The 25,586-nt window shown below is 34.8% G+C and overlaps 1 pseudogene; it reads right to left on the bottom strand.

Moving 5' to 3' along the window:
• Positions 1–676: 676 nt before the first annotated feature.
• Positions 677–23,898, bottom strand: LOC120141218 (annotated as a pseudogene).
• Between the last annotated feature and the right edge of the window lie 1,688 nt (positions 23,899–25,586).

The following is a 25,586-nucleotide window of genomic DNA, read 5'->3' as shown; positions in this document are numbered from 1 at the left end:
ACCATAGATTAATAAAATATATATATAATTTCTAAAATTTTCTAATGAAATTTTAACTTATTGTAATGAGCTTTTATAAATAATAATTGGGCTTTTGGGTTTGGGCTTCATTGGTTAAAAATATAATATGTTTGGGGTTAGGAATATATGAGAATTATATGATATGAAATGAATTTGTTTGGGTCTCTTTAGCCGTTCTTCTCTGTTTCTTCTGTTTTCTCTATCTTCTTCTATTTCTTTTAGTTTTCTCTGTTAATTTTCTGCTATTTCCTTTAGTTTCCTATTTGAACAGTCCAAAATATAAAAGATGAAAAAATATAGAAAGAATTGAAGATTTAGAGAAGAAACATAATAAGAATGATAGAAGCAGAAGCAGAACGGCTAAAGAGAGCCAAACAAATTCATTTCATGTAATTCTCATATATTCCTAACCCCAAACATATTATATTTACAACCTATGAAGCCCAAACTAGAATGTCCAACTATTATTTATAAAAAACCCATTACATACGATCTCTCTCTTATGACTTTTAAGCGATAATATATATAAGATATTTAAAGCAGAATACGATGACACCAACGTTTACAATTCTTAAATCGCAAAAACTTTGTATGTTAGACCAACAATAGTTATACTTCATTAGCAGTTTGCCTGAGCGGTTACATACTCAAGTAGAAGCATGTTATCTCCTTTGGTAGTTTAGTTTAGCTATACCATATGTAAAAACAGATGCAAAGACAAGTGGAAAAGCAAGTAGTACAATGGCTATTATGGGCAAATCTTTATGTTTATACCCATAATGACTGTTCAAGAAGGCATTGAGTGCTTTTCGCTCTCCAAATGCTATGATCTCTTCCCTTATATCTCCATATTGTGAAACGAGGAAACCTTTCAGGGACCACCCAGTTGGGCAAATCCAGTATCCCCAAACCCACCATTTAGGAAATTTCTGAAAGCAGGAAAGTAGCAGATGCGTATTACTTTAGATATCTATGAAAATGAGAGTACGTATCGATGGTTGCTCTAATGAAAATAAAGCATCAATAGTTGGTAAAGTACTTAAGCTGAAGCATGCTCTCATTATCATTAATCTAACCATTCGACTATTTAAAATTCTCAGGTGCCTAAATGATTAATTTTATTAGGAATTGTGAAAGTTGTGAATCGAAATTGGGCTTCACTCAGTAAGACAAGACACAATTGGCTTACCGGTCCTGGTATGAGGAACCCTGAGAACAAGCTGAACAACGTGTAACAGAGGCTTGCAAATATTGTAGCTACTTGGTAAGTTGGAGTCAGAGAAACAATCATCATGCCTAGATATTTGTAATAGAGCAGCGTACAAAACATGGTGTAGAAGTACCAAAAGACTTTGTAAGCTGATCCGTAGAAGTTTACAGCTGGATAAGTGATTGTCAGGAATAATATTGCTTCTAGAAAGAGATAAGGGATCTCAAATCACCTGCAAATATGAAGGAGCAAATATGCAACCTTAATACATGTACTAGTACTTGTAAATGCTTAGAAGGCATTCTATAAAAAAAAAATTTACCTGTGCCAATGAATATGCCCATGAGGAGTACATTCTGGCAAATCTTTCACGGTAGACAACCGTACGTTGAGTAGCTACGAATGGAAGAACAGATGAACAACCGCTTGTCCCAGTGAATATCATGAAAACATACATTGATCCAATAACGTTGAAAAAATCCTGCTCATCATGTCTTCAGAAAGGGGAGTAGAATGTCAGCATGTCACACAGTAAGTATTTAATCTAATATACTTCAATCAATTAAATTTCTGTAGTTTTTAATTCAGCTTTTCAATAGATACAATTCTAGTTGAACTGAAATTCATATAAAACCTTATTCTTTTCTCTTTCCACCAAGTAACTTTTATAACTATGTGCTAAGGTCTTAAGCATTCTTTTGGAACATGAATTGTCATGGTATGCTAATTACACCTACTCATTAACTTTCATTGCTTAAATTTTTGTTGATCGGCTAAACTTAATTTAATGTCCTTACTAATTTCTCATATTCTCGCCTGCTCTATCTTCTTTAGATTTTAGCACAAGGAGAGAAGTTATTAGTACTAATATCTTTCCCTTGTCTGTTTAGCATTCTATTTATCCTTGCAAATAAAACCAACAATTTGAACAGGAAAGTTGATGTGTGCAAATGGTTATCAAGATGTTGTTTATCATTTAGAAATGATAAGTGTATTGCTCTCCTTATCAGAAGACAATACATACAAGGGCATTTGTATGCAGATGTAGTTATTTTGATTAGTTAGACTAGTAAAAAAGGCAAACTTGCATGGTGCTATCAGAACGTCTAATACTCATTGTAGACACCCGTTTTTGTCCGGGTCTTTTCTATCTAATTTTAATTATTATTATTATTGTTATTATTATTATTATGTTTATTAATTATTATTATTATTTTTTGCAGGCCAATTTTTGAGGCCCAGTACATCAACCCAGTCAACCCAATTACAATACTTGACCTGAATCAGGCCCAGCTGCTCCGGATCCGACCCATCCAAGCCCAACAAGTTGACCCATACCCGGTTAGGGTTTCACTCTAAGGCACCAGCCGCTCGAGATTTCAGCCGTTGGATCAGATTTGATCCAACGGTCCAAAGGGACCCTAGTTAGGGTTTTAAACCCTAAATTGAAGCTCAGCCGTCGTCGCCTTTTAGCCTCTCAGCCGAGTGAGTGCCGCCGACGATCCCAAGCCACCGCCGTTGTCATCCAGCTTCCAAACAGTAACTGAACGTCATCCACAGTGCCCAAATCAGTCAAAAAAATATATCAAATCTAAAACCCATTAAAATATCATTCTAAATCCCGATTTTTTTCGGGATTCAATCGTACCAAATCAGAGAAACAATCCCCATACCCCGTAGGCTTCATGATTTCATTCAAAACCCCTAATAAATCAAGCATGCAACCAGACAAGAGGGGGTATTCAAGGGTGTTAAGAGCAGAGAACAGAGAAAAAACGGGGGGCATTCGGGTTCAGGGAGAAAAAAAAACCAGAAAAAAAACAAGAAAAAGAGAACTACTCGAACCAAACAAAAAAAAAATAAAAAAACCAAGAGGGAAATAGAGAGGGAGGAGACCATACCTTGATCGGAGAAGTCATCGAGAGGAGGAAGGGTCACCGGTTTCTTGTTTTCTCAAAAGGTATACCTTAGATTTAAGGGTTTAGGGTCGGTTTTAGGTTAGGTAGGGGTGATTTTCGGGTTGAGGGTAAAGGAGGGGGGTCTTTTGAGACTGTTTACTTCCTCCGACCGCCGGGCACTGCCGTGCCGGCCGTCATGGGCCTCCGGGATGGCCGCCGGTATGAGGCGGCCCTTTCTTCCCCGATGTGAAGAAGTTGAGAGAGTTTTAAAACTCTCTCACTTCTGTTTTCTTTGGATGAGAGGCAAATGAGAGGATGGATGAATGAATGCCCGTTTTTGGGCTTATGTAATTTGACCAAACGGCGTCGTTTCAAGGGTTTGGGCACCCGTGTTTTGCAAGCATGGGGTAACTACAGTTTAGGTCCCTTCTCCTTTGTAATGCTTTATTTAAGTCATTTAATGAAATTATTATTGTTTTATTTCGAGCCTTTTAGTTTTTAATGATTGCATTTCAGTCATTAATTTGTATATTATGTTTGCTGATATTATAATTTGGTTGTGATATTTATATTTATTTCGTTTTAGTCACTGTTTCAGTTTATTGTGCATTTTCCTTTGATATTCGGATTTGGTCCTGAAATTTGCAAATGTTATATATTAGTCCCTGTTCTTGTTTTATATCATATTTGTCTATATTTGATTCTGGATTTAATATTTTCAAATATTTTAATTTAATCACTGATCCCATGCATTTTATTATCTTTACTGTTATTTGAGTTTGGTCATCATATTCGTATATATTCTATTTTAGTCATTGTTTGATGTTTGGTTTAATGTCTATTTTATTTTCTTTTGTTTTGGGCATCTATGTTTCCTTGTTTATATTTTAGTCCTACTAATGTATGTTATGTCATTTTTGTGGATATTTGACTTTGGTCCCAATGTTTGTAATAGTTTCATTTTAGCCCCTGAGTTTATATGTTATGTATTGTGGCTGAGTTTCGAATTTATCTCTGACATTTATAAATATTATTTTAGTCACTGATCTTAGGTGTTGTGTACTTTCTCTGATATTCAAATTTGGCTATGATAGTTATAAATCTATTTTTTAGTCATTATCTTACTTTTGGTTTAATTATGATTCGGCCTTCATGTTTTTGGTTATTGCAGTTTAGTCCTAGATGTTGTTTATGGTTTATTTTCATTTCTAGTGCTTGTAAATGTTTAATATTTTGATTCTGGCTCTGTTTTTTTATTTACCGCTTAATCCCTTCATATTTCTATTTATTTCATTTTAGTCCTTTGAAATTCATGTTTGTACTATTTTGGTCCTTTGAGTTTATATGTTGTTATTTTGGGTTTTTGTAATTCAAAGTACTTTTTTGTCATTATAGTTTGGTTTGTAATATTAATTTTCTTTTATTTTAATCCCCTATGTATGTACATTTTTCATGTTATGTATCTATTTGTACCATATGTAATTAAATATGTTTAATTTTATTTGTTGTAAATATTTATTTCACATATTTCTATTTCTATTTATTTCCATTTTTCTTTATTTAAATATTGTCCAAATACTTTTAAGAACACGTATGCGTAGAATGAGCGTGGAAAGTATCACTTGGTCGAAGTGGTGCGATCCGATACGGCATTTTAACGACATAGTAACTTAAAATAAGTTGAGTATATTTTGTTAATTTGTGCAAATGATGCAATGTGTGTTATTTTAAATAGTAATTTATTTTACTTTATGTAAATATAAACTTCAAATTTTTTCCATTTTATTTTCGATTCATGTTTTAGTTAATCAATTTATTTTGTTGTATGCAAACGTCAATTTTATTCATATTCGATTCACATTTTATCAAGAGGGAAATATTCTTTATAGATGAGAAATAGTCGAGTTAGCTTTCCCGATGAAGGATTGCTAATTTCGAGATTTCTTTTCGAGTTAAAGAATTTTCTCTAATTATTTAATTCGAAGCAAATTAATCAACGTTCGATAAATAGATCATATTTTAACTTTATATTTGATTTATAATTTCCACCATTTACAACGATGTGTAAGCGACACAGTACCAATTTTGGGCGTTGTGGGGGTGTTTACCCTTCCCCGCACGTAACCGACTCCCGAATCCATTTAAATGAATCTTTGGTAACGCAGACCGAATCTTGTCTTAAAAAATGATTTTTCTTAAAATTGTTTTAAAAGACGTTTTTAGGTATTCGACCTACCTAACCCAAAGGCTGATGGCGACTCTTTTTAATTTTATTCAAATCAATTCAAAATCACCCATTTTTTCCAAATTAAAGTCATAATTGTTTTTAAAAATAATATTTAATTGTTTTACAAAAAAAATGGTTATGACAGCTTGGCGACTCTGCTGGGGACTTTTTTTTAGAGAGTCAAGCTGTAGGTCGCTTACACATTGTCGTCTTAGTGGAAATTATAAGTTTGAGTACATAGTTAACTTATGATCCGTTTATTGAAATTTTTAATTGCTTCGTTTTTTGTCATACTAACATTTTATTTTTGGCTTTCAGCTTTATCAAGATTTTATCATTTTTTTTCCTTGTTTTGTTTTCCTTTTGGGTCGAAGGTAGGTATGTTCCTCCTCACACACATCACTCGCATTAGCATAACATAAGCTCTAGAGACGAGCTTCGATCCAAATTAGTCGGGGTGAATGCTTTACTCTCGTAGGAATTTATTCTTCGTATGAGTTTTAGCAAATAACCCATGGGATACATACCTTATACCTTCGTAGGGATTTATTCCTCGTACGAGTATAAGGCAATAAATCCCCTTGAATTGAACTCGTTCCGTTTGAAACCTGTAATGGGTGAGGATCAAGGGTCTGGCAGCCCAAGGGGGCACCGACATCAAGGACAATTCGAGTCCCCTTTCCTGTTAGAACCGAAACCATGCATATAGTGAACCGTAGAATGGTCACCCTAGGTATAGTTATATCGAACCTCTGTCTGTCAGTAGGTACCTAAAATAGGTGTACACAAAGGAGAAATGTTTCTAAACCCTTACCTTTTGTTTAAAGTTTGTAGAATATATTTATTCTTTTAGAATAAAAGCATGCGAACTAGATATCATGCGGTTAGGATTATTTTCTTGAAATTAAATCAATTTTGGGTAGAAAGCATGTCCGGGTAGGATTGTTATCTATTGAAAGCATGTTTGGGTAGATATCATGATGGGGTAGGTGTTATATTCATCTCTAAATAATATTTTTATATATATCGATTGTCTTACTTGTACTAACTAATTTCTTTTCTTTTCTTTGTGTGCACTAACTTATTTATTTTCTGTTGTTTTTGTTTTTTTCATTCTTCTTTACATTGCATCATCATAACATAATGCGAAAATGTTGATCAGCAAGGGGATATTCGAGAGAAAATTTTCACAAGAAGAGATAAAAGTTTTCAACCAAGCAGTCGCGTACACAGACATGCACCGAAGGCTAAAAAGAAATGCACAGAGTACAAGAAGGAGACTTGCTCAAGACGATCATGCAACGTTCGAGACTAAAATGATGAGCCACTGATCCGATGAGTGATCCAGCAGTCGATTTTTATCTACGATCATTTCATCGCTATTTATCAAGGAGCGACACACTGACTTCCGCACCACTGGGGCATTAACAGAGTTAGGTTACAGAATGCTTTAGGGGCATCAGTTCCAAATACAAAGATCCGAGACAAAGCAGTGAGCTCGACGATCGTGCAACATTTAAGACTGAAGTCTGGGGATTAATCCAGCAGTAGATTATTATTTACGATCGTTCCGACGTTATTCATCGAAGAGTGATGCACTGACTTCAGCATCGCCGGGGCATTAAAAGAGTATGTTTACAAAACGCTTGAGGGGCATCATTTTCAAGGATGAAGATCCAAGATGAAGCAGCGACCCATTTCAGATTCAACATCTAAGAGAAGTCAAGTCTGTAAAGTGGACTGTCTTGTAATGTGAAAACTTTTATTTCTAGTGAAAATTGTTCTAAAATATTCATTGTTGGGATCAACATTTCTGCATTTGCATTTGCATCGTTGCATTTTGCATAACATTCATTTAAGCATGTTTACATGCATTAATCATACCTTGTGGGAAACTTTGAGGAAGCGCTTCTAACTGTGCAACTGCATTCACACAGTATTGAAAATGGATGCAAAATTTGAGGAATTGAAGAAAGAGGTGAACGAGAGTTTGCAAAAGTTGCAAGCAGAGTGGGAGGTTAAAATGGAGCAGATACAAAAGACCACCGTGGATCGTATCTTGCAAAACCAAAAAGACCTAGTTGACCAAATGGTAGCAAAGATGGCTGAGCTCAACCAAGAAAAAGGCAAAGAAAAGATTTCATTGACCCGTGAAACAGTTAAATGTGTGAAAGCACAGGCTAGTTCACAACCAACTATCTAGCCCAACAGGATTCCTAATCACCTAGTGACGAGAAGAGCCCAGAACGAGATCCCAGATAATTTGAAACAGTGGTGCAGAGAGACATTCCATGGAATGAGAGGACAAAACTCTCACAACGGGATGGATGCAACAGAACTAGTATTAGTTCTTAACCTGGTGCTTCCGCCCAAATTCAAGATGCCCGAGTTTGAAAAGTATAGTGGCACCAGTCGCCTTAATTCACATCTCACGATGTTTATCCAAAGGATGACTGGATACACCAACAATGATCCGATGTTGATCCACTGTTTCCAAGATAGTTTGATTGGACCCGCTTCTAGGGGGTATAATCAACTGAGTCATACTCAAGTCCGCTCCTGGAGGGATTTGGCTAGTGCTTTTCTGGGCCAATACAAGCACATGATTGATATGGCCCCCGATCGAACAATGCTTCAGAATATGAAGATGAAAAATTATGAGAGTTTCCGACAATATGCTCAACGATGGAGGGATGTCGCATCTCAAGTGCATCCACCAATGACTGAAAGAGAGTTCATCACTCTATTCATCGATACATTGAAGTCTCCATATATCGACTACATGATGGGGGTTGCCACTAAGAGTTTTTCTGACATTGTCATGTGTGGAGAAATGATCGAAAGAGCAGTTAAGAATGGCCAGATAGGAGGCACTAGTCATTCCGACAATGAAGAAAGAGATGATATTAACATTGAAGGATCTTATCTAGCTAATCTGGGGACCAAACCTCATAAGACATTCTGTCGCATCAATCCAATCCCAATGACATATGAGGAATTGCTCCCAATGCTAGTTGAGAGGAACCTTGTGACTCCAGTTCAATCCAAACCAAGAGAGACCCCATATCCTGAAGGCCATGATATTAACGCCATATGCAGCTATCATGTTGGGAGCTCGGGGCATACCACTGACAACTGCAAGACACTAAAGCACAAAATCCATAATATGTTTTATTCAGGGGTATCCTAATACTAAGCCAGAGAAGTCATTGCATCAACCACTTGCATCCATAGAGATTGTTTTGTTTGAACTCGTTTTTGTTCTTTCTTCAATATTTGCTTAAATATTTTTAATCTTTGATGACTGAAATGATCATACAATAATTGAACAAATTTTAATCTTTAGTTCTTTGAATATCGAATGAATTACATATTCTTTTAATTCTTCAAGAATTATAGATTTTTGACATATGGCAAGATTAGACCTATTTTATTCTGTCTAAACCCAAAATAAAATATCTCAATTTTTACCCGAAATAATTCCTGGTCACTACCAAATAACCAATTTTTGACATTCTATCTCTTTGAGACCTTGAAATATTCTTTCCACCTTGAAACACTGTATTTATTTTTTTGAGACACAAAAGTCATACCCATACCTTTCTTTGAGCCAATAAAGTCACCATCGTCTTCTTAGACGCAAAACCAACATTTTTTACCAATAAAACCTACAGACGTTGAGTATACTGTTCACTTGAACATGAAATTTCCTACAAGAAGAAACAATGTGGGGCATCTTGAAGCGATCTTCTAAGGACGAGCCTGAGCAATTGAGGCATACCGGGAGCAAGAAGAAGAAAAAGAAGAAATTATTTCAAAATAATTTTATCATGCATTAATTATATTTTTTCATGTGAATAAAAATTAATCCTGAAAATCTATCCCCCTGGGGATACCTCTTTCGCAAGGATTTCTATGTATGAGATGACGAACGGCTTTCTTTCATTATCCCTTCACAACAAGAGAAAATATATATCCCTTGTGTCCCCATTTGAGCCTGAATTATATTTTCTTCTGATTCAACCCTAATCAAGGATCACCCTCCATATTGGGGGGCAAGTTAGAGGAAATCTGCTCGTATGAGTGAAGACCATTAATCCAGATAAGATACCAAAAGGTGAACCAAATACACAGTGCAAAGATCATATTAAAGCGAAGAGAAAAGAAAAGCAAAGAGAAAGAAACAAAGTGAAAAAAAAGAACAGAAAGTGGACAAAGAGCACATACAAAGAGTCTCTCGACTTAAATGGCACATCAAGTTTCAAACTATGAGATTGATCCAGAATTAGTTCACCAGAAGATCATAAAACATCAAGAGAAGACAAAGGACTCATACGAGCATATTCAAATTGAGCAAAACAAGATCGAAGGCATCAGAGTTAATTGATCCTTGGTTCAAATACCCTTAAAACACATGTTTGGGCCTTTTATCCATTTCTTTCATAACCCTGAACCATGACCTACATTACGTGCCTTACAAGTCCCTTCTAATCATACATGGATTTCTAAGCGGAAGAGACTATCCTCATATTTCATCCCGCCTATCAGGATTAATATTTTACTTATAAAGATTTTCTAAAATCTTTAATGCATGATAGATAAAAAATAGCAAAGGGGGGTTAAAGACGTAAAATTCTGGGTAACGTCTTGAAACCAAAGGAGGATTCGAGTTGAAAACCTGAAAGGGCGGCTCGAATATGAAGATTATTACATAGGAGACGATTGCTCAAATCCCTTGATGAGGCATCACACAACATGAATGAGAACATGAGAGTTGGGAGTCAGAGAACACTTCCAATATATGAGTACAAAAGCTACTCCATCAGATCAGAGAACATCAAATAAATGAGAACACTATACTTTTGACCAAAATTAACCACTTGAGACTTTTTATCCTTCCTTACTTAACCATCTCTCAAAGATAGCACTGATCTTGACACTTGTCAAATAGCTATAATTTATTGAAGGATTAAAAGAGTAGTTAATTCTTTGATATCCAATGAACTCTTGTTTTATGAGTTGTCAATTGAGAAACCTTGAAAGTAGCAATATTTTCAAAACTTTTGATTAAACATTTTTCAAAACTATTGATATTTTCAGACTTTTGAAAATAAAAGAAGAAGAAAAATATTTTTAAACAAGATAAGTTCTCTGGAAGTATATCTTGGAATTCAACGAATATCTCTCCGAAGCTCAGAATCGAAGCTGGGGCAAGAGAAAGCTAATTTTTGGGCAAAATTTGATGGGACAAACAAATGGTCTCAGGTCAAGGTTTGCAAGAGTACACCATGGTGGAAATGAAGACAAACTGAATCAATGATAGAGTGAAGACTGCTCTCGCAACCATTCTCCTTTCAGCTCGAGAAAAACATACATCAACATATACATACATACATACACTTACATACATGTTACATAAGTTTGCATCTTTGCATCAAACGTTTATCACCATGTGCAATAAACACTTTGAGTTTCCCTCTCTTGAGGACAAATAAAATACAAACTTCATCATGACATCATAACATCAAAGATTAGTCATTCATAAATACATCATTTTGATCTCTCAGGAAATCAAAGCTCGGAAATGACTAGATATCTCTAACTTGAAGAAATAATGACATCCACAGATTTGACTTTTTGAAGTCAACAATCGTCTCTTCTGAAGATATTTCCATCAGCAAGAATAAGCAGATTATCAGTATCCTTTGAGCTGTTTTTTTTTTTTCTGGAGACAAATAGTTGTCTCTTGAGACAATTTCTTAAAAAAATATTTGAGTTTGTTTCCTTTGAAACAAAATTTGTCTTATTTAAGGTAGTTTCCTTCGAAAACAAATTTTGTCTCGCTTGAGACAGTTCTTGAAAAACAAATTTTGTCTCGCTTGAGACAGTTCTTGAAAAACAAATTTTGTCTCACTTAAGACAATTTATCTGAAAACAAATTTCGTCTCGCTTGGGACATTTTTTTTCCTTTTAAAACAAATTTTGAATTTGCTTCACTTGAAGCAAAATTAATATCACTTGAGATTTTCAAAGCTGATTTGTCTCGCACGAGACAGTTTCCCCTTTTAACAAATCCTGAAATTGTTTCATTTGAAACAAAATAAACACTTTTGAAAACACCTTTGAGATTATTTCCATATAAACAATATCGACAATCTTTGAATCTTTTAAAACGATTTTTTTTGTCTCTCTTGAGACAGTTTCTCTTGAAAAAATCTTTGAGTTTGTTCATTTTGAATAAAAATCTTGGAGTTTGTTCCTTTTGAATAAATATCTTTGAGTTGTTTCTTTTGAAAAAATCTTTGAGTCTATTTATTTTGAAACAAAGTTTTGTCTCTCTTGAGACAGTTTCTCTTGAAAAAATCTTTGAGTTTGTTCCTTTTGAATAAAAATCTTGGAGTTTGTTCCTTTTGAATAAAAATCTTTGAGTTGTTTCTTTTGAAAAAATCTTTGAGTCTATTTATTTTGAAACAAAGTTTTGTATCTCTTGAGACAATTTTGTGAAAAATCTTTGAGTCTGAAACAAAGTTTTGTCTCTCTTGAGACAATTTTGTGAAAAAAAATCTTTGAGATTGTTTCTTTTGAAAAAATCTTTGAGTTTGTTTCTTTGGAAACAAAATTTTGTCTCTCTTAAGATAGTTTCTTTTGAAACAAAAATCTTTGAGTTTGTTTCTTTGGAAACAAAATTTTGTCTCTCTTAAGACAATTTCTTTTGAAAAAAATCTTCGAGTCTTTTCTCTTAAAATGAGACAGTTTCTCTTGAAACAAATCTTTGAGTTTGTTCCTTTAAAAAAAAAATCTTTCAGTTTGTTTATCTTAACAAAATCATCTTTGAGTCTATTTCTTTGAAAACAAATTTTGTCTCTCTTGAGACAGTTTTAAATGAAAAACTAACTTTTGAGATTGTTTCATTTGAAACAAATTTGGTTTCACTTAAGATGTAATCCATCTTTGAGTCTGTTTCTTTTGAAAATACCCATTTTTGAGATCGTTTCTATTAAAACAAATTTTGTCTCCCTTGAGACAGTTTTTCTAGAAATACAAAATCTTTAAGTTTGTTTCTCTTAAAATAAAACTATCTTTGAGTCGTTTCCCTTGAAACGAATTTTGTCTCTTGAAACATTTTCTCTTAAAACAAGATCATCTTTGAGTTTGTTTCTCTGGAAACAAGGTTTTATCTCTTGATACAGTTTCTTTTGGAAAAAAATTTTGAGTTTGTTTCTTTGGAAACAAAATTTACCATCTTTGAGTATGTTTCCCTTGAAACAAAGCAAACATCTTTGAGATCGTTTCTCTTGAAACGAATTTTGTCTCATTTGAGACAGTTTTCAATGAAACCCCGATCTTTGAGAACATTTCCCTTAAAAACAAATTTTCTTGAGACAGTTTTCAATGAAACCCCGATCTTTGAGAACATTTCCCTTAAAAACAAATTTTCTTGAGACAGTTTCCTTTAAATCATCTTTGAGTCATTTCCCTTGAAAAGAATTTTGTCTATTTTAAGACAGTTGCTTTTGAAACACATCATCTTTGAGTTTGTTTTTCTTGAAACGAATCTTTGGGTTTGTTTCTTTTGAAACAAATCTTTAATTTGGTTTCTCTTTAAACCATAACTCCTAAAGATGGCCAGCCGTCCTCATCATGTAGGAATCGTGTCATCCCCAGACCAGATCTCCTCATCACGTAGGAGCCGTGTCAACCATAGATAACCAGCCGTCCTCATCACGTAGGAACCGTGTTATCACCTTCCTAAAGATGGCCAGAACTCTTCATCACGTATGAGCCGTGTCATCCCCCGACCAGATCTCCTCATCACGTAGGAGCCGTGTCACCCCTAGATAACCAGCCGTCCTCATCACGTAGGAACCGTGTTATTGCCTTCCTAAATATGGCCAAGAACTCTTCATCACGTATGAGCCGTGTCATCCACCGACCAAATCTCCTCATCACGTAGGAACCGTGTCACCCTTAGACAACCCGAACTCTTCATCACGTATGAGCAGTGTCGTCCCCAACAACCAACATTATCCAATTTCTAAGTTTAAAAGGGAGAGAACCAGACAAAAACGTGATGTCTTGTCGTCTTTGCCCTATTCTTGTTAACACAAGAATGTGCAAAGAGGGGCAGCTGTAGACACCCGTTTTTGTCCGGGTCTTTTCTATCTAATTTTAATTATTATTATTGTTATTATTATTATGTTTATTAATTATTATTATTATTATTTTTACAGGCCAATTTTTGAGGCCCAGTACATCAACCCAGTCAACCCAATTACAATACTTGACCTGAATCAGGCCCAGCTGCTCCGGATCCGACCCATCCAAGCCCAACAAGTTGACCCATACCCGGTTAGGGTTTCACTCTAAGGCACCAGCCGCTCGAGATTTCAGCCGTTGGATCAGATTTGATCCAACGGTCCAAAGGGACCCTAGTTAGGGTTTTAAACCCTAAATTGAAGCTTAGCCGTCGTCGCCTTTTAGCCTCTCAGCCGAGTGAGTGCCGCCGACGATCCCAAGCCACCGCCGTTGTTATCCAGCTTCTAAACAGTAACTGAACGTCATCCACAGTGCCCAAATCAGTCAAAAAAATATATCAAATCTAAAACCCATTAAAATATCATTCTAAATCCCGATTTTTTCGGGATTCAATCGTACCAAATCAGAGAAACAATCCCCATACCCCGTAGGCTTCATGATTTCATTCAAAACCCCTAATAAATCAAGCATGCAACCAGACAAGAGGGGGTATTCAAGGGTGTTAAGAGCAGAGAACAGAGAAAAAACGGGGGGCATTCGGGTTCAGGGAGAAAAAAAAAACCAGAAAAAAAAAACAAGAAAAAGAGAACTACTCGAACCAAACAAAAAAAATAAAAAAACCAATAGGGAAATAGAGAGGGAGGAGACCATACCTTGATCGGAGAAGTCATCGAGAGGAGGAAGGGTCACCGGTTTCTTGTTTTCTCAAAAGGTATACCTTAGATTTAAGGGTTTAGGGTCGGTTTTAGGTTAGGTAGGGGTGATTTTCGGGTTGAGGGTAAAGGAGGGGGGTCTTTTGAGACTGTTTACTTCCTCCGACCGCCGGGCACTGCCGTGCCGGCCGTCATGGGCCTCCGGGATGGCCGCCGGTATGAGGCGGCCCTTTCTTCCCCGATGTGAAGAAGTTGAGAGAGTTTTAAAACTCTCTCACTTCTGTTTTCTTTGGATGAGAGGCAAATGAGAGGATGGATGAATGAATGCCCGTTTTTGGGCTTATGTAATTTGACCAAACGGCGCTGTTTCAAGGGTCTGGGCACCCGTGTTTTGCAAGCATGGGGTAACTACAGTTTAGGTCCCTTCTCCTTTGTAATGCTTTATTTAAGTCATTTAATGAAATTATTATTGTTTTATTTCGAGCCTTTTAGTTTTTAATGATTGCATTTCAGTCATTAATTTGTATATTATGTTTGCTGATATTATAATTTGGTTGTGATATTTATATTTATTTCGTTTTAGTCACTGTTTCAGTTTATTGTGCATTTTCCTTTGATATTCGGATTTGGTCCTGAAATTTGCAAATGTTATATATTAGTCCCTGTTCATGTTTTATATCATATTTGTCTATATTTGATTCTGGATTTAATATTTTCAAATATTTTAATTTAATCACTGATCCCATGCATTTTATTATCTTTACTGTTATTTGAGTTTGGTCATCATATTCGTATATATTCTATTTTAGTCATTGTTTGATGTTTGGTTTAATGTCTATTTTATTTTCTTTTGTTTTGGGCATCTATGTTTCCTTGTTTACATTTTAGTCCTACTAATGTATGTTATGTCATTTTTGTGGATATTTGACTTTGGTCCCAATGTTTGTAATAGTTTCATTTTAGCCCCTGAGTTTATATGTTATGTATTGTGGCTGAGTTTCGAATTTATCTCTGACATTTATAAATATTATATTTTAGTCACTGATCTTAGGTGTTGTGTACTTTCTCTGATATTCAAATTTGGCTATGATAGTTATAAATCTATTATTTTAGTCATTATCTTACTTTTGGTTTAATTATGATTCGGCCTTCATGTTTTTGGTTATTGCAGTTTAGTCCTAGATGTTGTTTATGGTTTATTTTCATTTCTAGTGCTTGTAAATGTTTAATATTTTGATTCTGGCTCTGTTTTTTTATTTACCGCTTAATCCCTTCATATTTCTATTTATTTCATTTTAGTCCTTTGAAATTCATGTTTGTACTATTTTGGTCCTTTGAGTTTATATGTTGTTATTTTGGGTTTTTGTAATTCAAAGTACTTTTTTGTCATTATAGTTTGGTTTGTAATATTAATTTTCTTTTATTTTAATCCCCTATGTATGTACATTTTTCATGTTATGTATCTATTTGTACCATATGTAATTAAATATGTTTAATTTTATTTGTTGTAAATATTTATTTCACATATTTCTATTTCTATTTATTTCCATTTTTCTTTATTTAAATATTGTCCAAATACTTTTAAGAACACGTATGCGTAGAATGAGCGTGGAAAGTATCACTTGGTCGAAGTGGTGCGATCCGATACGGCATTTTAACGACATAGTAACTTAAAATAAGTTGAGTATATTTTGTTAATTTGTGCAAATGATGCAATGTGTGTTATTTTAAATAGTAATTTATTTTACTTTATGTAAATATAAACTTCAATTTTTTTTCCATTTTATTTTCGATTCATGTTTTAGTTAATCAATTTATTTTGTTGTATGCAAACGTCAATTTTATTCATATTCGATTCACATTTTATCAAGAGGGAAATATTCTTTATAGATGAGAAATAGTCGAGTTAGCTTTCCCGATGGAGGATTGCTAATTTCGAGATTTCTTTTCGAGTTAAAGAATTTTCTCTAATTATTTAATTCGAAGCAAATTAATCAACGTTCGATAAATAGATCATATTTTAACTTTATATTTGATTTATAATTTCCACCATTTACAACGATGTGTAAGCGACACAGTACCAATTTTGGGCGTTGTGGGGGTGTTTACCCTTCCCCGCACGTAACCGACTCCCGAATCCATTTAAATGAATCTTTGGTAACGCAGACCGAATCTTGTCTTAAAAAATGATTTTTCTTAAAATTGTTTTAAAAGACGTTTTTAGGTATTCGACCTACCTAACCCAAAGGCTGATGGCGACTCTTTTTAATTTTATTCAAATCAATTCAAAATCACCCATTTTTTCCAAATTAAAGTCATAATTGTTTTTAAAAATAATATTTAATTGTTTTACAAAAAAATGGTTATGACACTCATATTGGGGCTTGTGCCAACAATCAACTTTTTGGAGATACATTTTATGTTAACTCAATGGAATAAATCTTGGCGATGCTTCATAGATGAACATTTCTTAGTATAGCTATGTGACCATGGTGTTTAAATGATTGGTAGCAATTGGAAAAGGAAGAAAAAGAGCTGGGAAGCAGCTTACATGTTCTGTCCTTTCTTCCAAAGTAAGGCTCCATATAATGAAGAAGACAAAATAATAAATGCCAAGCGTATTAAGTTGTATTTTGGACTTCTCCAATAGGACAATTGTTGTTTCCAAAGGCATGCTTTAAGTTGCTCCCATCCATTTTGTGGAAAGGGCGTCGAAAATTGTAGTTTCTCTGAACCCTGTGCTGGAAGGCTTTGGCTTTTGACTATTTCTTTGTTTCTCCTACAGAGAAGGAACGTTATATCACTTGACATGATCATTAAAAGTTAGGCACAAGAAACCTTATTTAATACAAGGTTTTTCAACTACCTTGTGGTGTAAGAAAACAGGGTGCTTAAAAACGAAATAGGATGGTTTCAGTAATTGAGTGAAAATTATATAATTCTCTGATTCAATATTGCTAAGAGTGTTTATGGCTCCTTGAACGAAAATCAAAAGAGAACAGCAAAATACCCCAAATGTGACGTCTTACCCTGGTTAGTGGTGTGACTATGACAAACTTAATAGTTTTTAAACACGTTTAAGATAAAACACTTACTGGTAGAGGTAAGATTCTTTGTAGATACGGGCAAAGTCTATTCCAAGATGAGCCTCCGCAGAAGGACTGGTGACTTCTAACATCCATGTTGCTGGGTTATGGTTTTCTTTAATTTTTGGTACTCCAGGTATACCCTGCCATAAGGGTGTAAAAATGTTAGCATGAACATTGGATGAGTTAAAAAGAGAGTCGCCATAGAAAGGCCATTTGGTTTGTTTAGGGTGCTATTCCTTCACTATGATGTCATTTTAATGTCAAACATAGAAAGTAAGGTCCTAGGCTACTATGTAGAGACATTTACACATAAAACACAAAATAAACTACACACTGTTATATATTGAGTTTTTGGGTTACCTCAAAGTATTCAATAAGCCTACTTGAGTGTTGACCTAGTTCTCCAGAATATATCATTTGTCCTCCCTTTTTCATCAAGATAAGCTGCAAGGATACACGCATGTTATGAAAAAATATGTGGCTCCTGATAATACTTATTTAAGACACATCTAGTAACATATGATAGTGCATTTAATTCATAATTTAAAAAGAAGAATGCAAGAAATTCTCTTGAAATTCTACTATGTAATTTTTATTACAAAAATTATTTACCATGCATGTGAATCTGCCAGTTAATTACCTCATCAAATGCTTCAAAGATGTCAATACTTGGCTGGTGGATGGTGCATACAATTGTCCGCTTTGTGTCAACAATATTCTTCACAACTCGCATGACAATTGCAGCTGCTCTGGCATCTAAACCCGAAGTAGGCTCGTCCATAAATATTATGGATGGATTAGAAACAAGTTCTACTGCTATAGTTAGCCGTTTACGCTGCTCTGGTGTTATTCCTCTTACCCAAGGGATGCCAACTAAAGCATCTTTGATTTCATCCAACTCAATCATTTGAAGAACCTCTGCTACAAATTCCTGTTAGAGAGGTAAGTGAGTTAAACAATTTGGGGAATTTGTTCATAATCATTATATAATCCATGCATGTATTCAAGTCCTAGGGACAATTTAAGCCAATGTTACAAGTATATAGGTGATGATTTTCTACGTACTATTTTTTCGTTTTTTTACACTTTCTTGTTTCTAAATAAGAGTTGGACAGTTTTCCAGTCCCACACAAAAGTATAAGAGCAATGATGTAATCGATCCTTTCAAGATATACAGGGATGAGTTTTGGATCTTTGCCTAGCAAGTGCAATCTGTTTAATTATAAACTATGTAAGCATGTGTTACCAATCTTTTGCTCTTATCAATCTCGGTTGGTAGACGTAACCAAGCTGAGTACATCACTGATTCCTCTACTGTTATCATTGGAGAATGAATGTCAGTTTGCTCACAGTAAGCTGATATTCTAGCATATGTTTGTTGGACTTTGGGGTACCCTCCAATTCTTATATCTCCTTCAAAATATCCACTGGTGTTTCTTCCTGAAAGTACATCCATTAGTGTTGTTTTCCCAGCTCCGCTAACACCCATCAAAGCTGTGAGAACTCCAGGCCTAAATGCACCAGTAATATCTTGAAGTAGCTGTAGTCTTTTTTGTGGACACCCTTGCTCTCTCAGTTGCTGGGAATACATACAAAACATTAGAATATATTGTATTTGTATTTGAAAACGTGGGCTTGAGATCTAACATAGTTACCTTAGGAGTATAAACAAAGTATTGTACATCCTCGAATGATATCGTTATTGGCTTAAAAGGTAAAACCATCCCTGTAGTCAAAAACGTGATAATAGTATTTTGGCATGCTAGCCTATATTATTTGTTTTCTTCATATGACATCCAGTAATTTCTCTATAACGTAAGGTAATTCTACATGAACAAAAAGAGCTTCTCACCCTTACCTTTTGTTTGTGCTAAAGCTTTTAGAGAGTCCACGCTCGGCAATTCTTTTTCCTCAGCTGTGTCGCTCGAATTCTCGTTTGCTTTTAGATAAGAAAATCTTTCATGAGAAATAATAGCCCGAGAACTCCCTGGAGCTGCAACAGCATGTACGTGTTATTACTTTAAAGATTTTATTCACCTCTAATTTCTTTTTCTACCATATTTTCTTGTATAGTGCATGCTAAGGTACAACTTACGCTTTAAAAGGCTCAAAGCCAAGGTGAATCCAACGTTAAAAATCACCCAGAATCCTATCAATGCTCCTACTGATATCCAATAGTAGTAGTCATTGAAGTTTAACCCACGTTTTACTAGAACTTGCTGTCCCAAAGTTGCATTTGAAGATGAAACCTGCTACCGAACAATTGCCAGAAAACATGGGTGTGAGTAGATATGCTAATCTGCATGGCAGTATGGCAGCAAAGATATCAATTGTTTTCCTTTCACCTGTTGCCACCTTGGAGCTAGAAATTCATTTATTGCAACACCTATTTCAGCATATGCAAGTGGTGAAAGCCAAAAGCCCCATTTGATCCAAGGAGGCAGTAAAGCTGCAAAAAAGTTTGGAACATTAAGATCTTTACATTTTTTTCATCTCCTCTGATGAGTAATGAATGGCCTTACGTCGTGGAATTATGAAGCCGCTGAATAAAAATATCACCATTATCGTAAGAAGACCAAAATTTGCTGCAAAAGGTGGATCTCTAACAGCTGAAGCAATTAATCGGAATAGTGATACTGCCATTTGATGAACAAGGAAAAGGAGGAAGAATTGGCGGAAGAACCTGAAAGTAAAATTCAGTTAGAAGATGATGACATTTGTTAGATATTTACTTGAAGATAATTTTTGTTAACATGATAAACCTTTCGGGTTCAGTACTGTAACCAATCACGTAGTATGTAAGAGCTGTCCATAGAAAAGCATCCATCAAATGGAATCTTTAGAATAGCGGCTGGAATAGAATATGCCCATGCTGGGTAGAAGTAGAAATCTCTTTGCTTATAGAACACTGACAGTCTGGAAACAGTTAATGCTAACTCAGAAATTCCGATCGTCATAAGTCTCATGAGAGCATAAAACAGGGAACCCAGGTAATAGCTTGCATGGACTAGGTCAACCTTCATTCGATTGCGAATGAAGATGGTCATTGTTATTAGTGCAATAACTATAAGCTGCATGTAGAAAGCATCCATGGCTGGTAAGTGGGTATGTTTGGTTGCTCGTATTTGATACTATACAGTTATTCTTATAATGATTGTTATTACCTGTGATGATTTTAAAACGTGAAGAAATGAGTTTCTCTTCATGAGAAGCCATTCTCTTGCCATGCATGCTTTGAGTAATTCCCATTTTCCCAATGAGTAGATTTTGAATGACAGGGAACTTTTTTGGCTCTCACATTTATTGAAAGGTGTGCAGAGTTCTTCATTTTGTGTCTGCGCTGTGTGAAACTTCTTGAATTCATCTATGAAGTTGTCCACAGAAACAAAGCTATAAGGCTCATCTCTACGATACCAGTACTGTGCTTGGTCCTTTTCGGAAAGCACCTAAAATTTGTTTATTTCATCACATCAGTTAAAGGAAAATGTCATAGATGTACTAGGCAGATTAAAAAACACATACTTCTTGGAGGAAGTCAGCAACGCCTTTGCGTTCAGGGCATCTAAAACCGCAATGTTCAAAGAACTCTTGAACATAACTGCGTGGTCCATGGTATACAATCTTTCCTTCTGCCATTAGAATAATGTCATCAAATAGATCAAAAGTCTCTGGTGCTGGTTGAAGAAGTGATACTAGAAGTGTTGCCTCTGTTATGTGGGTTAGTTGTTGTAGACAGGTTACAATTTGGAAGGTAGTGGAGCTATCTAAGCCAGTTGATATTTCATCCATAAAGAGAGCTTTATTTGGACCAACTATCATTTCCCCTGTCATTATTCCACATGTAAAATCTATTAGAATGACTTGGTTTTGCGAGGCAAAGGGAGTCGAACTTATCTGGCCTTCATCAAGGTCCCTCGTTATTAGCAAGGGATTTATGGAACATTAATCTCAGTTCTCTTTAACATTATAACTACAAAGTTTAATAGGAACGTTATAGAACCTGTTGTCAACCTTCTCTTTTGACCACCTGAGATTCCTCTGTTCATTGCATCTCCCACTATAGTATCGGCACATATGTCCAGTCCAAGAATCTGAAGGGAAAAGAACGGTTTTGGAACTGTTAGAGAAGAATGTCGATTTCCATTTTTATAAGTTTATTTTATTTTTGAGAGAATCACCTTCAATATATAGTCTGTCTGGAGAGTTCCTTTTAGTCCTTCAACAGAAATTGCCTGTTAATACAGATTATAAAGTCAGAGGTTGCTCCAAAGGCAATGATATCCTGCCCCTGCTAGCTGCTGACGTGATCACTATTTCTAGCAAATTACCTTCATGTATGCGTCTATATCTGGTTCCGGGACAATGCCAGATTCCGTCTCCCTTCTACCGATTTCTTTCAACATATCTTTATTCGTAGACAACATCTAAGATCAGTTTATTGTTATGAAGGTATGATTGTTGGTTTCAAGATGCAAAGTAATGTATACCTGCTCTGCTTCCAATGCCCTGGCAACGTGCTGAGAAGTCGAGTGTTTCTCTTACAGTCATTTCAGAAATGTGTAGGTCATATTGACTTATATAAGCTGAAGTATTCTGAGGCACAAACTCTGTGAATTTGTAGCCATTGTAGGATATTTCCCCTGTGACCTGAAATAAAAGTATGCCTCCAGATCGATTGTTGTTCAATTCACAATATTTTTCAGTACTTTAGAAATTATTATATACTACGTATTATTTGGTTGTAGTTTTTGAATCTGTCATTAAAATTTTGTAATGTATTGACTGTGTCTGCTTATGCAGATTATTTACATTGCTACTTCAAGAGGGATTTGATGGACAAAAAGAAAACCTTGAGAGATGGGTTAAGCTTCCCTGAAAGTGCTTGTAACAAAGTGGTCTTTCCACAGCCTGGAGGGCCAAGCAATAGAGTCATCCTGCATACAATGTAAGTTTATGACGGCTTATCAGTTACTTGTTTGGTATAACTATTTTTCTCCAAAAAAGTAGCCTAAACTCAGAGATCGTGCACAAATGAAATGAACGTGAGAAGTCAATATCCAAAACCTTGATGGCTTGATGATGCCACTGATATCTTTGAGAATTTTTATCTTGTATGATTGAGACTTGCATCGTCCAACTTTTGTCAAAGCCTGTTCAACATCTTAAATCTCTCCCATTAGTGTGTGAACCAAATCATAGTGAACAAGTTTAGGAAGGTCAAACCAATATACATATACACACATGTATTCTTTTTGGGGACTAAAACTTACAGAGAATGCACTGCTGATGGTGTTCCAAAGTGTAGTAATGGGTTTTCCCTGAACTACTTCACAATCTGCTTCCACCGACAGATTCTGGAATCTCACTTCAATAGTTGGCAAATCCAACCCCACTCTAAACACAAATGTCACTGTCAGTTGCTAGTCATGACTCTACAAAGTAAATTCTCTTTTGATTGACTTCACTATTAGTGTTCATAAGTCATTTTCATGTTGATGTTGGTAATCAATCCACTAGATAAAAAAAATTAACGTGCATAAGCATTGCATTGACCCATCATGCTTATGGTTTTGCTTCTGTCAGCATTGATTAAATATACGTTTTACTTTTTGAAGTTTTAGGTTTAAAATGTAAGATCTTCATTTTCAACTGATGCAAAACTCCATTTGTCTTTTTGCAGTTGTCGATATAAAGGATCGAAGTGCAAGGCATCCCCTAACTTTTCGTTGTAGGCAAGTTTTCATGCGTGAACCGTAATATTTACTAGTGTGAACGTAACAAAATACATTGTATTTTAGGCGTTTTATTGTTTATGTCAATAGGCCATTAACTTAATAATATGAATGTCACACCGAAACAGTGTCGTTTTGATGAGGAAAATTGAAAAAAAAAATCTATAAACCAACGGACCATTAACTTAATATGAATCACACCAAAACAAAGTCGTTTTGATGAAGAAAAATCATTAAATACTGAAGGAATCTCTAGGAAGAAAAACTTATCCACCGAACCAATTTAATCAAAATATGAGAGTTATTGAACAAGGGATCGAAGTGCAAGGCATCCCTTAGCTCTGTTGTTGAATACAAGTTTTCATGTGTGAATAGTAATGACTGCTTGAAAACAAAAGAGACATGGATTCTTACCTGTCTATTCTTTCTTTCAGTTTCTTCAAGAGGCGGAGATTGTCTTCCTCAATTTTGGTAATGAGTTTCTCGATGAAAAAACGGCGTTCCAATGCTCCAAGCTCTGTAACATTGATCACCTTCCTTTTCCTGTCAACTTTTATATCCTCTTCTACTTTGCTTGTGTCATTTAAAAGCTCGTGATCGAAAAATGACGTTCTCAGCCGCTCAAAAGTAGGCAATCTTTGGATTGCAGCCCACTGCAACTCAACGTCGTCGTCATTATTTGCTCTGAACGATGACACAGCAAGGTCCGAGGTAGTACTCCTGAAGCTTGATGCTATCTGGCGAAAAGACGATCTGAGGTGTCTCCCTGTCTCAGCCAGCTGATCCATGTCATGGTTTCCTGTTTCATCCCCCATGTTTCCTTTTCATTAAAGAGAGTTTTCTTCAAGGAGTTGGATGAGAAATAAGAACTGTATTTTGTGTGTGTGTGTGTGTGTGGATGCTTCCCCCATTACCTCTATCTGTTCTCTATATATATCATGTAACGGCGAAAGCTTCTCATCCAATAGAAAAGTAAAGGCTGAAGCTGAATGTTTAAATTTTTAGAAGTTGACAAACACATGTGAATATTGTTATGCGGGGATGTTTATTTTATCTAAATTTGTAGTGGTTTGACTTCTTAACCAAAGTTACATTCACTACTTTTAATCTTTTCAGAACTTAACGTTAAATTTTGAAAGATGTACTAAAATGAAATAGAAACTAAATTTTTAACAACATGATACTAAAATAAAACGAAAATTAAACTTTATGCATGGTTTTAAAATAATTGAATAAAAGTTTAGATATTAAAAGGACTAAAATCAATAGTTTACATACTAAACACGTAATTTATCCTTTATTAAACTACACCATTTCATCGCTCAATTATCATTAAATGTTTTATTTTCTTTTTCCACCTACGTTCAGGGTAACGTCAAATTTTCTTTTATTTTCTATTTGTCAATTATGAATATTAATTATTACATTTTTTTCATTTTTTTATTAAACTAATGTGATTACAAAGCAATGTATGTTCTAAACACTTTTAATCATTTAATTACAAACGCTCAATCACAATGAACCACCTCTACTTTAATCGATGGTGTTCGAACGTTCAGGGTAATTTGGTTTGTACTTTACCCTTAACCTTTTTTATTATTGTTTTCCAATCTCTACTATTTTTTTATTTAATTTTTCCCAATTTAATTAAGACCGTATACATAACATTAATTAGTTATTGCTTTAGATGGGTGATGTTAGGAGCTAATCTCTTTCCGCTCATAACCAGATTGAACTACCTAGCTTAACTTTAGCACATAGCCTACTTTTCTTCAAGAATGTAATGTGATATTATTATGGCCATCAATTTTTTCCCGTATAGAACTAATTTCGATATCACTTGTTTCCTCTATAATTTTATTCTAAATTTTATTAATTCGTTAATTTGGATTGAATACCAGATAAATTTAGTATGGGAGTATGTTTTTAATTTATTTTATAAATAAAAATATTAATTGATATAAATAATGAAATTATCTTATATTCCAACCTAATCAGCCATTTTTATTCAAACTGACACTATTATATATGAGCGATGGAATCTAAGTACAGAAGGCTAGTTGTTACTCCATAAATTAAACCTAACATGCTATTCGTAATTGACATGTCATAGACGACACAAATTGAACTTAACTATGGATGGGAATTTATTCCAAGCATAAATTTAACACTGATTATTTTTTTTTAGAATTTAAATATTTTTTATAAATTCAAATGGTTCGGAAAGGATTTTGTAAAGGTTCATTATAAGAGCAATCATCTTAACTCAGTTTACTTCATTTATAACATTAAGTTTTGAACAATGACCTACTTAAAAATATAATGTCTTATTCCATTAAACCAATTGATTTTAATGTAGATATTAAAATTTAGTGCAGGAAAACTAGAATGGAATTGAATGCACGAAGGCTAGAATGGATGTAGCCCAACATGGTACCTAACTTGTATTAATAGCCTGATGAATATTCTTCTCTTGCTCTTGTATGATCCAAGCTTTAGG

Source organism: Hibiscus syriacus, unplaced genomic scaffold, assembly GCF_006381635.1.
Source record: "Hibiscus syriacus cultivar Baekdansim isolate YM2019G1 unplaced genomic scaffold, ASM638163v2 tig00110794_pilon, whole genome shotgun sequence".
NCBI classification, from domain to species: domain Eukaryota; kingdom Viridiplantae; phylum Streptophyta; class Magnoliopsida; order Malvales; family Malvaceae; genus Hibiscus; species Hibiscus syriacus.
Note: the sequence above shows the minus strand (reverse complement) of the source record. Positions and strands in the feature narration are given on the sequence as shown.